Source organism: Diorhabda sublineata, chromosome 8 (genome assembly GCF_026230105.1).
Source record: "Diorhabda sublineata isolate icDioSubl1.1 chromosome 8, icDioSubl1.1, whole genome shotgun sequence".
NCBI classification, from domain to species: Eukaryota; Metazoa; Arthropoda; class Insecta; order Coleoptera; family Chrysomelidae; genus Diorhabda; species Diorhabda sublineata.
In genome coordinates this window covers 957,868-970,147 of record NC_079481.1, presented here as the reverse complement: position 1 = coordinate 970,147, position 12,280 = coordinate 957,868, and positions in this window count along the sequence as shown.

Below are 12,280 nucleotides of genomic sequence, written 5' to 3'. Positions count from 1 at the left end.
TTCCTGTAACGAGATGACGATGGTTAATAAACTTCGATGTATCTACGATTTTTATGAATTTATATCTCGTATTTATCGATTCGAAGATAGCTTACGACACGGTGATTAACATTCAGGATCGTCCAGCTAAAAACTGTTCAATATACAGGGGTGAAATTGATAGTTCCTGTAACGAGATGACGATGGTTAATAAACTTCGATGTATCTACGATTTTTATGAATTTATATCTCGTATTTATCGATTCGAAGATAGCTTACGACACGGTGATTAACATTCAAGATCGTCCAGCTAAAAACTGTTCAATATACAGGGGTGAAATGGATAGTTCCTGCACCGAGATGACGGTGGTTAATAAACTTCGATGTATCTACGATTTTTATGAATTTATATCTCGTATTTATCGATTCGAAGATAGCTTACGACACGGTGATTAACATTCAGGATCGTCCAGCTAAAAACTGTTCAATATACAGGGGTGAAATAGATAGTTCCTGTACCGAGATGACGATGGTTAATAAACTTCGATGTATCTACGATTTTTATGAATTTATATCTCGTATTTATCGATTCGAAGATAGCTTACGACACGGTGATTAACATTCAGGATCGTCCAGCTAAAAACTGTTCAATATACAGGGGTGAAATGGATAGTTCCTGCACCGAGATGACGATGGTTAATAAACTTCGATGTATCTACGATTTTTATGAATTTATATCTCGTATTTGTCGATTCGAAGATAGCTTACGACACGGTGATTAACATTCAGGATCGTCCAGCTAAAAACTGTTCAATATACAGGGGTGAAATGGATAGTTCCTGCACCGAGATGACGATGGTTAATAAACTTCGATGTATCTACGATTTTTATGAATTTATATCTCGTATTTGTCGATTCGAAGATAGCTTACGACACGGTGATTAACATTCAGGATCGTCCAGCTAAAAACTGTTCAATATACAGGGGTGAAATTGATAGTTCCTGCACCGAGATGACGATGGTTAATAAACTTCGATGTATCTACGATTTTTATGAATTTATATCTCGTATTTGTCGATTCGAAGATAGCTTACGACACGGTGATTAACATTCAGGATCGTCCAGCTAAAAACTGTTCAATATACAGGGGTGAAATTGATAGTTCCTGTAACGAGATGACGATGGTTAATAAACTTCGATGTATCTACGATTTTTATGAATTTATATCTCGTATTTATCGATTCGAAGATAGCTTACGACACGGTGATTAACATTCAGGATCGTCCAGCTAAAAACTGTTCAATATACAGCGGTGAAATTGATAGTTCCTGTAACGAGATGACGATGGTTAATAAACTTCGATGTATCTACGATTTTTATGAATTTATATCTCGTATTTATCGATTCGAAGATAGCTTACGACACGGTGATTAACATTCAGGATCGTCCAGCTAAAAACTGTTCAATATACAGGGGTGAAATTGATAGTTCCTGTAACGAGATGACGATGGTTAATAAACTTCGATGTATCTACGATTTTTATGAATTTATATCTCGTATTTATCGATTCGAAGATAGCTTACGACACGGTGATTAACATTCAGGATCGTCCAGCTAAAAACTGTTCAATATACAGCGGTGAAATTGATAGTTCCTGTAACGAGATGACGATGGTTAATAAACTTCGATGTATCTACGATTTTTATGAATTTATATCTCGTATTTATCGATTCGAAGATAGCTTACGACACGGTGATTAACATTCAGGATCGTCCAGCTAAAAACTGTTCAATATACAGGGGTGAAATTGATAGTTCCTGTAACGAGATGACGATGGTTAATAAACTTCGATGTATCTACGATTTTTATGAATTTATATCTCGTATTTATCGATTCGAAGATAGCTTACGACACGGTGATTAACATTCAGGATCGTCCAGCTAAAAACTGTTCAATATACAGGGGTGAAATTGATAGTTCCTGTACCGAGATGACGATGGTTAATAAACTTCGATGTATCTACGATTTTTATGAATTTATATCTCGTATTTATCGATTCGAAGATAGCTTACGACACGGTGATTAACATTCAGGATCGTCCAGCTAAAAACTGTTCAATATACAGGGGTGAAATTGATAGTTCCTGTAACGAGATGACGATGGTTAATAAACTTCGATGTATCTACGATTTTTATGAATTTATATCTCGTATTTATCGATTCGAAGATAGCTTACGACACGGTGATTAACATTCAGGATCGTCCAGCTAAAAACTGTTCAATATACAGGGGTGAAATTGATAGTTCCTGTAACGAGATGACGATGGTTAATAAACTTCGATGTATCTACGATTTTTATGAATTTATATCTCGTATTTATCGATTCGAAGATAGCTTACGACACGGTGATTAACATTCAAGATCGTCCAGCTAAAAACTGTTCAATATACAGGGGTGAAATGGATACTTCCTGCACCGAGATGACGGTGGTTAATAAACTTCGATGTATCTACGATTTTTATGAATTTATATCTCGTATTTATCGATTCGAAGATAGCTTACGACACGGTGATTAACATTCAAGATCGTCCAGCTAAAAACTGTTCAATATACAGGGGTGAAACAAAAAATTACAATATAATCTGAAAGAATTGCAAAAAAACGATGATAGAAAATTTTATATGAAAAAAAAAGGGTTGATAATTAAATTTATTGATTTTTTTGTGTAATAATTTAATAAATATGGTATATAAATACGTTTGTATGACTCATTGAAATAAAAATGTCATCTAATAACGATATGAGCCCTATAGTTACCCAATAATTATTTACACGCTTTGTTAGGGTTAATAATATCAGGTTATGGGGTTTTATACCATAAACATATGGTTCTAAATCGCGCTTGTTATTTTAATGCAACTACCACGTCATTTTCGTAAAATACAGTCGATTCGGTTCAGTTTAAAGGATTTGATACGTTTCAGGAAAAAAAATGATAAGGGATGAGAAATTTCGGTGTTTAAGGGTTGGAAATGATTTTTTTTCACAGAAAATTTATTAATTGTAGTTATTTTATAATGGAATATTATCTACAACTGGTAAATTCGTTTCGTGAATGATTTTTCGTGTATTTCTAATTAATTCACCCCTCCCGATTTTTTTTTCTTCGTCTACCTGTACTACCCCGTATTAAGCGAGGCCTTCCCTTTATGATTCAATGAATATAAACTACGGAATATGTTTATACGGTGAGAAACAAAAAAAATTTAGTCTCAGGGGAGATAGGATGAACTATAAGGGACTCGCCGTTATTTATATAACAAAAGCCGAACCGTTTCCTTTTAATTTTTGGTCGAATCTTCTGTGGAAATAGAAAAAATATAGTTTATAACACATGCCCTACCGATCAAGAGTTGTTGCTCACCCTGTAGTTAGGGTCGATCGATTTTGACATTCTCTGTATCAATTTCGACAAATAAACGTCGTTCATTTCGTTTTTTAGGTTATTTCCTGTTCAACTTGTCGCACAACTCAACTTTATATTATAGTTCTGTGGTTTAAATCGTCTAAAAGGTTCTAATGTGACTTGATGTAGTAGTTCTGTGGTTTGAATCATAGAAATCGATTGGAAATCACTTTTTATTGTAGATCAATGGTTCAAATGATTGAAATATGTTAGAATTACATTTTTTTAGTGTATTCAAATAGTTTGGCTGATAAAAATAGAACAAATTACGACATCAGATTGTAGTTCTGTGGTCGAAATCATCTAAATTGTTATAAAATCATTTTTTACTATAGTTCTGTGGTTTGAATCGTCTAAAAAGTTCTAATGTGACTTGTTGTAGTAGTTCTGTGGTTTGAATCATAGAAATCGATTGGAAATCACTTTTTATCGTAGATCAATGATTGAAATCATCGAATTGTGACAAAATTACACTTTTTTAGGTTATTCAAATAGTTTGGCTGATAAAAATAGAAGAAATTACGACATCAGATTGTAGTTATGTGGTCGAAATCATCTAAATTATCATAATATCATTTTCTACTATAGTTCTGTGGTTTAAATCGTCGAAAAACTAGTAATGTAACTTGATGTAATAGTTCTGTGGTTTGAATCATAGAAATCGATTGGAAATCACTTTTTATCGTAGATCAATGGTTCGAATCATCGAATTGTGACAAAATTACACTTTTTTAGGTTATTCAAATAGTTTGGCTGATAAAAATAGAAGAAATTACGACATCAGATTGTAGTTCTGTGGTCGAAATCATCTAAATTGTTATAAAATCATTTTTTACTATAGTTCTGTGGTTTGAATCTTCTAAAAAGTTCTAATGTGACTTGTTGTAGAAGTTCTGTGGTTTGAATCATAGAAATCGATTGGAAATCACTTTTTATCGAAGATCAATGGTTCGAATCATCGAATTGTGACAAAATTACACTTTTTTAGGTTATTCAAATAGTTTGGCTGATAAAAATAGAAGAAATTACGACATCAGATTGTAGTTATGTGGTCGAAATCATCTAAATTGTTATAAAATCATTTTTTACTATAGTTCTGTGGTTTGAATCGTCTAAAAAGTTCTAATGTGACTTGTTGTAGTAGTTCTGTGGTTTGAATCATAGAAATCGATTGGAAATCACTTTTTATCGAAGATCAATGGTTCGAATCATCGAATTGTGACAAAATTACACTTTTTTAGGTTATTCAAATAGTTTGGCTGATAAAAATAGAAGAAATTACGACATCAGATTGTAGTTCTGTGGTCGAAATCATCTAAATTGTTATAAAATCATTTTTTACTATAGTTCTGTGGTTTGAATCGTCTAAAAAGTTCTAATGTGACTTGTTGTAGAAGTTCTGTGGTTTGAATCATAGAAATCGATTGGAAATCACTTTTTATCGAAGATCAATGGTTCGAATCATCGAATTGTGACAAAATTACACTTTTTTAGGTTATTCAAATAGTTTGGCTGATAAAAATAGAAGAAATTACGACATCAGATTGTAGTTATGTGGTCGAAATCATCTAAATTGTTATAAAATCATTTTTTACTATAGTTCTGTGGTTTGAATCGTCTAAAAAGTTCTAATGTGACTTGTTGTAGTAGTTCTGTGGTTTGAATCATAGAAATCGATTGGAAATCACTTTTTATCGAAGATCAATGGTTCGAATCATCGAATTGTGACAAAATTACACTTTTTTAGGTTATTCAAATAGTTTGGCTGATAAAAATAGAAGAAATTACGACATCAGATTGTAGTTATGTGGTCGAAATCATCTAAATTGTTATAAAATCATTTTTTACTATAGTTCTGTGGTTTGAATCGTCTAAAAAGTTCTAATGTGACTTGTTGTAGTAGTTCTGTGGTTTGAATCATAGAAATCGATTGGAAATCACTTTTTATCGAAGATCAATGGTTCGAATCATCGAATTGTGACAAAATTACACTTTTTTAGGTTATTCAAATAGTTTGGCTGATAAAAATAGAAGAAATTACGACATCAGATTGTAGTTCTGTGGTCGAAATCATCTAAATTGTTATAAAATCATTTTTTACTATAGTTCTGTGGTTTGAATCGTCTAAAAAGTTCTAATGTGACTTGTTGTAGAAGTTCTGTGGTTTGAATCATAGAAATCGATTGGAAATCACTTTTTATCGAAGATCAATGGTTCGAATCATCGAATTGTGACAAAATTACACTTTTTTAGGTTATTCAAATAGTTTGGCTGATAAAAATAGAAGAAATTACGACATCAGATTGTAGTTATGTGGTCGAAATCATCTAAATTGTTATAAAATCATTTTTTACTATAGTTCTGTGGTTTGAATCGTCTAAAAAGTTCTAATGTGACTTGTTGTAGTAGTTCTGTGGTTTGAATCATAGAAATCGATTGGAAATCACTTTTTATCGAAGATCAATGGTTCGAATCATCGAATTGTGACAAAATTACACTTTTTTAGGTTATTCAAATAGTTTGGCTGATAAAAATAGAAGAAATTACGACATCAGATTGTAGTTCTGTGGTCGAAATCATCTAAATTGTTATAAAATCATTTTTTACTATAGTTCTGTGGTTTGAATCGTCTAAAAAGTTCTAATGTGACTTGTTGTAGAAGTTCTGTGGTTTGAATCATAGAAATCGATTGGAAATCACTTTTTATCGAAGATCAATGGTTCGAATCATCGAATTGTGACAAAATTACACTTTTTTAGGTTATTCAAATAGTTTGGCTGATAAAAATAGAAGAAATTACGACATCAGATTGTAGTTCTGTGGTCGAAATCATCTAAATTATCATAATATAATTTTCTACTATAGTTCTGTGGTTTAAATCGTCTAAAAACTAGTAATGTAACTTGATGTAATAGTTCTGTGGTTTGAATCATAGAAATCGATTGGAAATCACTTTTTATTGTAGATCAATGGTTCAAATCATCGAAATACGTTGAAACTACATTTTTTATTTAATTTAATATATAATTACCACGTTTGGGTTCGAATTTCGCTGACCCCGTGGTTGTATACTATGCGGGCGACACCTTTAAATATTTTTCCAATAACTATTATTATTGGTGGTATTTATGAATCGTTCGTTAATTGCGGTTAGACGCGTGCGGGGCCCGGTGTCCCATCATCGTCGTACAAACAATTTTTTTCTTATAAAACACGATATCGAATAAATAAACTTTTCAAAAAACATAAAAACCCGTCGTCGAAAACTAATCACTATAATAATTATTTAACGCACATAAATATACAGGGTGTTCCAGTAAAAACTTATAGACATAAATATACACATTCGAACATTCTTAATTTCTAATGGATAATTACGTTTGTCCAAATAGTGTTGTTGATAGAATAAATAATTCTAAACCAATATTTGACGACCAGGGGCGGCTCTAGCCTAATGGTTAAACGTATTATTCGTTTAACTCGATCAAATTTATGATTTAGGAGTTCTCCACAAAAAAATTATCGTTTATTGAATTTTTAGCGCCGAATCGTGGAATATGGAAATGTTTTTTTGTATTTCTAATTATAGAAGTGTTTTGGGAAATCCACTTTATATCGATGGGGAAATTGGCGTTCGAAAATCACTAATGGATCGTACTTTTCACCAAATTTAGTTCCCTGTGATTTTTTATCGTTTCCGAATTCGGTCACGCGTTTGAATGCTTGTTAGACACCACATCTGAGAAAAAAAATACTTATTAGCGATGATTAACTTATAAAATCGGGGCTGGTTGACTAATCGGTTAATTTTTCGTCGTCTCGTATTTCGAAAACAAACTTTTGAAGATGGGGCGGGTATTATAAATAGTTATTCGATGTATACACGGTGAATCGTCTAGCCAGCCGTACAGGATGTTTAAAAAAAACGATAAACATCAAATTCTAACTATAAAGGTTTAAAACTCACTCGTATTAGTAATTTTTTTATGTCATCCTGTATAGTAAAGTATGTAAACGTTGAAAATCTTTCAAGTACATTCCGATTTAACTTCGTGGGCTACCCCATTACCGCTTAACACTTTTTAATATTAATATAATGATTTTTGAAGTTTATTTCCCAAATATATTTAGTAGACAGTTTATGAAAGACTAATAGTTTTCGTAAAATTCGATTTATACATTCGGTGGGATCTAGGAATAATCCCTAAAAAAATGATGTAAACGAAAAGGAAGTAACAGCAATTAAATCGAAGAAGCATCTTCATTTAAATGTCAAACAACAACGCTAACGTAAATGAGGCGTGCGTAACCATCGTTCATTAATAAAATCATTTCGACCGTATCGTTCCAGAGTTGCCAGATTTAGCGAAATGTCAGAAAACATCCGATATGCATGTACGAGGAAGAAAAGTTGGGAAAGATGCTTCCAAAATGGATTTAGGACATTCGGCAACGTCGTTTACTAATAAAAAACGTTGTGCGGATGAATTGAAATGTGGATCGTCGAAAAACTTGACCAAATGGTACTGGAAAATCGTCGTGTACCATTCCGAAGGCTGGTTATCTTCATAGAAGCTACGGTAGGCAATTTTTCACGAATTATGAGTTGCCAGATTTAACTAAATATCAGAAAACATCCGATTTGCATGTACGAAGACGAAAAGTTGGAAAAGACACTTCCAAAATGGATTTAGGAGATTCGGCAACGTCGTTTACTAATAAAAAACGTTGTGCGGATGAATTGAAATGTGGATCGTCGAAAAACTTGACCAAATGGTACTGGAAAATCGTCGTGTACCATTCCGAAGGCTGGTTGTCCTCATAGAAGCTACGGTAGGTAATTTTTCACGAATTATGAGTTGCCAGATTTAACTAAATATCAGAAAACATCCGATATGCATGTGCAAAGACGAAAAGTTGGGAAAGACACTTCCAAAATGGATTTAGGAGATTCGGCAACGTCGTTTTCCAATAAAAAACGTTGTGCGGATGAATTGAAATGTGGATCGTCGAAAAACTTGACCAAATGGTACTGGAAAACCGTCGTGTACCATTCCGAAGGCTGGTTGTCCTCATAGAAGCTACGGTAGGCAATTTTTCACGAATTATGAGTTGCCAGATTTAACTAAATATCAGAAAACATCCGATTTGCATGTACGAAGGCGAAAAGTTGGGAAAGACACTTCCAAAATGGATTTAAGAGGTTCGGCAACGTCGTTTACTAATAAAAAACGTTGTGCGGATGAATTGAAATGCGGATCGTCGAAAAACTTGACCAAATGGTACGGGAAAATCGTCGTGTACCATTCCGAAGGCTGGTTGTCCTCATAGAAGCTACGGTAGGCAATTTTTCACGAATTATGAGTTGCCAGATTTAACTAAATATCAGAAAACATCCGATTTGCATGTACGAAGGCGAAAAGTTGGGAAAGACACTTCCAAAATGGATTTAGGACATTCGACAACGTCGTTTTCCAATAAAAAACGTTGTGCGGATGAATTGAAATGCGGATCGTCGAAAAACTTGACCAAATGGTACGGGAAAATCGTCGTGTACCATTCAGAAGGCTGGTTGTCCTCATAGAAGCTACGGTAGGCAATTTTTCACGAATTATGAGTTGCCAGATTTAACTAAATATCAGAAAACATCCGATTTGCATGTACGAAGACGAAAAGTTGGAAAAGACACTTCCAAAATGGATTTAGGAGATTCGGCAACGTCGTTTACTAATAAAAAACGTTGTGCGGATGAATTGAAATGCGGATCGTCGAAAAACTTGACCAAATGGTACGGGAAAATCGTCGTGTACCATTCAGAAGGCTGGTTGTCCTCATAGAAGCTACGGTAGGCAATTTTTCACGAATTATGAGTTGCCAGATTTAACTAAATATCAGAAAACATCCGATTTGCATGTACGAAGACGAAAAGTTGGAAAAGACACTTCCAAAATGGATTTAGGAGATTCGGCAACGTCGTTTACTAATAAAAAACGTTGTGCGGATGAACTGAAATGCGGATCGTCGAAAAACTTGACCAAATGGTACTGGAAAATCGTCGTGTACCATTCCGAAGGCTGGTTATCTTCATAGAAGCTACGGTAGGCAATTTTTCACGAATTATGAGTTGCCAGATTTAACTAAATATCAGAAAACATCCGATTTGCATGTACGAAGACGAAAAGTTGGAAAAGACACTTCCAAAATGGATTTAGGAGATTCGGCAACGTCGTTTACTAATAAAAAACGTTGTGCGGATGAATTGAAATGTGGATCGTCGAAAAACTTGACCAAATGGTACTGGAAAATCGTCGTGTACCATTCCGAAGGCTGGTTGTCCTCATAGAAGCTGCGGTTGGCAATTTTTCACGAATTATGAGTTGCCAGATTTAACGAAATGTCAGAAAACATCCGATATGCATGTGCAAAGACGAAAAGTTGGGAAAGACACTTCCAAAATGGATTTAGGAGATTCGGCAACGTCGTTTTCCAATAAAAAACGTTGCGCGGATGAATTGAAATGCGGATCGTCGAAAAACTTGACCAAATGGTACGGGAAAATCGTCGTGTACCATTCAGAAGGCTGGTTGTCCTCATAGAAGCTACGGTAGGCAATTTTTCACGAATTATGAGTTGCCAGATTTAACTAAATATCAGAAAACATCCGATTTGCATGTACGAAGACGAAAAGTTGGAAAAGACACTTCCAAAATGGATTTAGGAGATTCGGCAACGTCGTTTACTAATAAAAAACGTTGTGCGGATGAATTGAAATGCGGATCGTCGAAAAACTTGACCAAATGGTACGGGAAAATCGTCGTGTACCATTCAGAAGGCTGGTTGTCCTCATAGAAGCTACGGTAGGCAATTTTTCACGAATTATGAGTTGCCAGATTTAACTAAATATCAGAAAACATCCGATTTGCATGTACGAAGACGAAAAGTTGGAAAAGACACTTCCAAAATGGATTTAGGAGATTCGGCAACGTCGTTTACTAATAAAAAACGTTGTGCGGATGAATTGAAATGCGGATCGTCGAAAAACTTGACCAAATGGTACGGGAAAATCGTCGTGTACCATTCAGAAGGCTGGTTGTCCTCATAGAAGCTGCGGTTGGCAATTTTTCACGAATTATGAGTTGCCAGATTTAACTAAATATCAGAAAACATCCGATTTGCATGTACGAAGACGAAAAGTTGGAAAAGACACTTCCAAAATGGATTTAGGAGATTCGGCAACGTCGTTTACTAATAAAAAACGTTGTGCGGATGAATTGAAATGCGGATCGTCGAAAAACTTGACCAAATGGTACGGGAAAATCGTCGTGTACCATTCAGAAGGCTGGTTGTCCTCATAGAAGCTACGGTAGGCAATTTTTCACGAATTATGAGTTGCCAGATTTAACTAAATATCAGAAAACATCCGATTTGCATGTACGAAGACGAAAAGTTGGAAAAGACACTTCCAAAATGGATTTAGGAGATTCGGCAACGTCGTTTACTAATAAAAAACGTTGTGCGGATGAATTGAAATGCGGATCGTCGAAAAACTTGACCAAATGGTACGGGAAAATCGTCGTGTACCATTCAGAAGGCTGGTTGTCCTCATAGAAGCTACGGTAGGCAATTTTTCACGAATTATGAGTTGCCAGATTTAACTAAATATCAGAAAACATCCGATTTGCATGTACGAAGACGAAAAGTTGGAAAAGACACTTCCAAAATGGATTTAGGAGATTCGGCAACGTCGTTTACTAATAAAAAACGTTGTGCGGATGAATTGAAATGCGGATCGTCGAAAAACTTGACCAAATGGTACGGGAAAATCGTCGTGTACCATTCAGAAGGCTGGTTGTCCTCATAGAAGCTACGGTAGGCAATTTTTCACGAATTATGAGTTGCCAGATTTAACTAAATATCAGAAAACATCCGATTTGCATGTACGAAGACGAAAAGTTGGAAAAGACACTTCCAAAATGGATTTAGGAGATTCGGCAACGTCGTTTACTAATAAAAAACGTTGTGCGGATGAACTGAAATGCGGATCGTCGAAAAACTTGACCAAATGGTACTGGAAAATCGTCGTGTACCATTCCGAAGGCTGGTTATCTTCATAGAAGCTACGGTAGGCAATTTTTCACGAATTATGAGTTGCCAGATTTAACTAAATATCAGAAAACATCCGATTTGCATGTACGAAGACGAAAAGTTGGAAAAGACACTTCCAAAATGGATTTAGGAGATTCGGCAACGTCGTTTACTAATAAAAAACGTTGTGCGGATGAATTGAAATGTGGATCGTCGAAAAACTTGACCAAATGGTACTGGAAAATCGTCGTGTACCATTCCGAAGGCTGGTTGTCCTCATAGAAGCTGCGGTTGGCAATTTTTCACGAATTATGAGTTGCCAGATTTAACGAAATGTCAGAAAACATCCGATATGCATGTGCAAAGACGAAAAGTTGGGAAAGACACTTCCAAAATGGATTTAGGAGATTCGGCAACGTCGTTTTCCAATAAAAAACGTTGCGCGGATGAATTGAAATGCGGATCGTCGAAAAACTTGACCAAATGGTACTGGAAAATCGTCGTGTACCATTCCGAAGGCTGGTTATCTTCATAGAAGCTACGGTAGGCAATTTTTCACGAATTATGAGTTGCCAGATTTAACTAAATATCAGAAAACATCCGATTTGCATGTACGAAGGCGAAAAGTTGGGAAAGACACTTCCAAAATGGATTTAAGAGGTTCGGCAACGTCGTTTACTAATAAAAAACGTTGTGCGGATGAATTGAAATGCGGATCGTCGAAAAACTTGACCAAATGGTACGGGAAAAT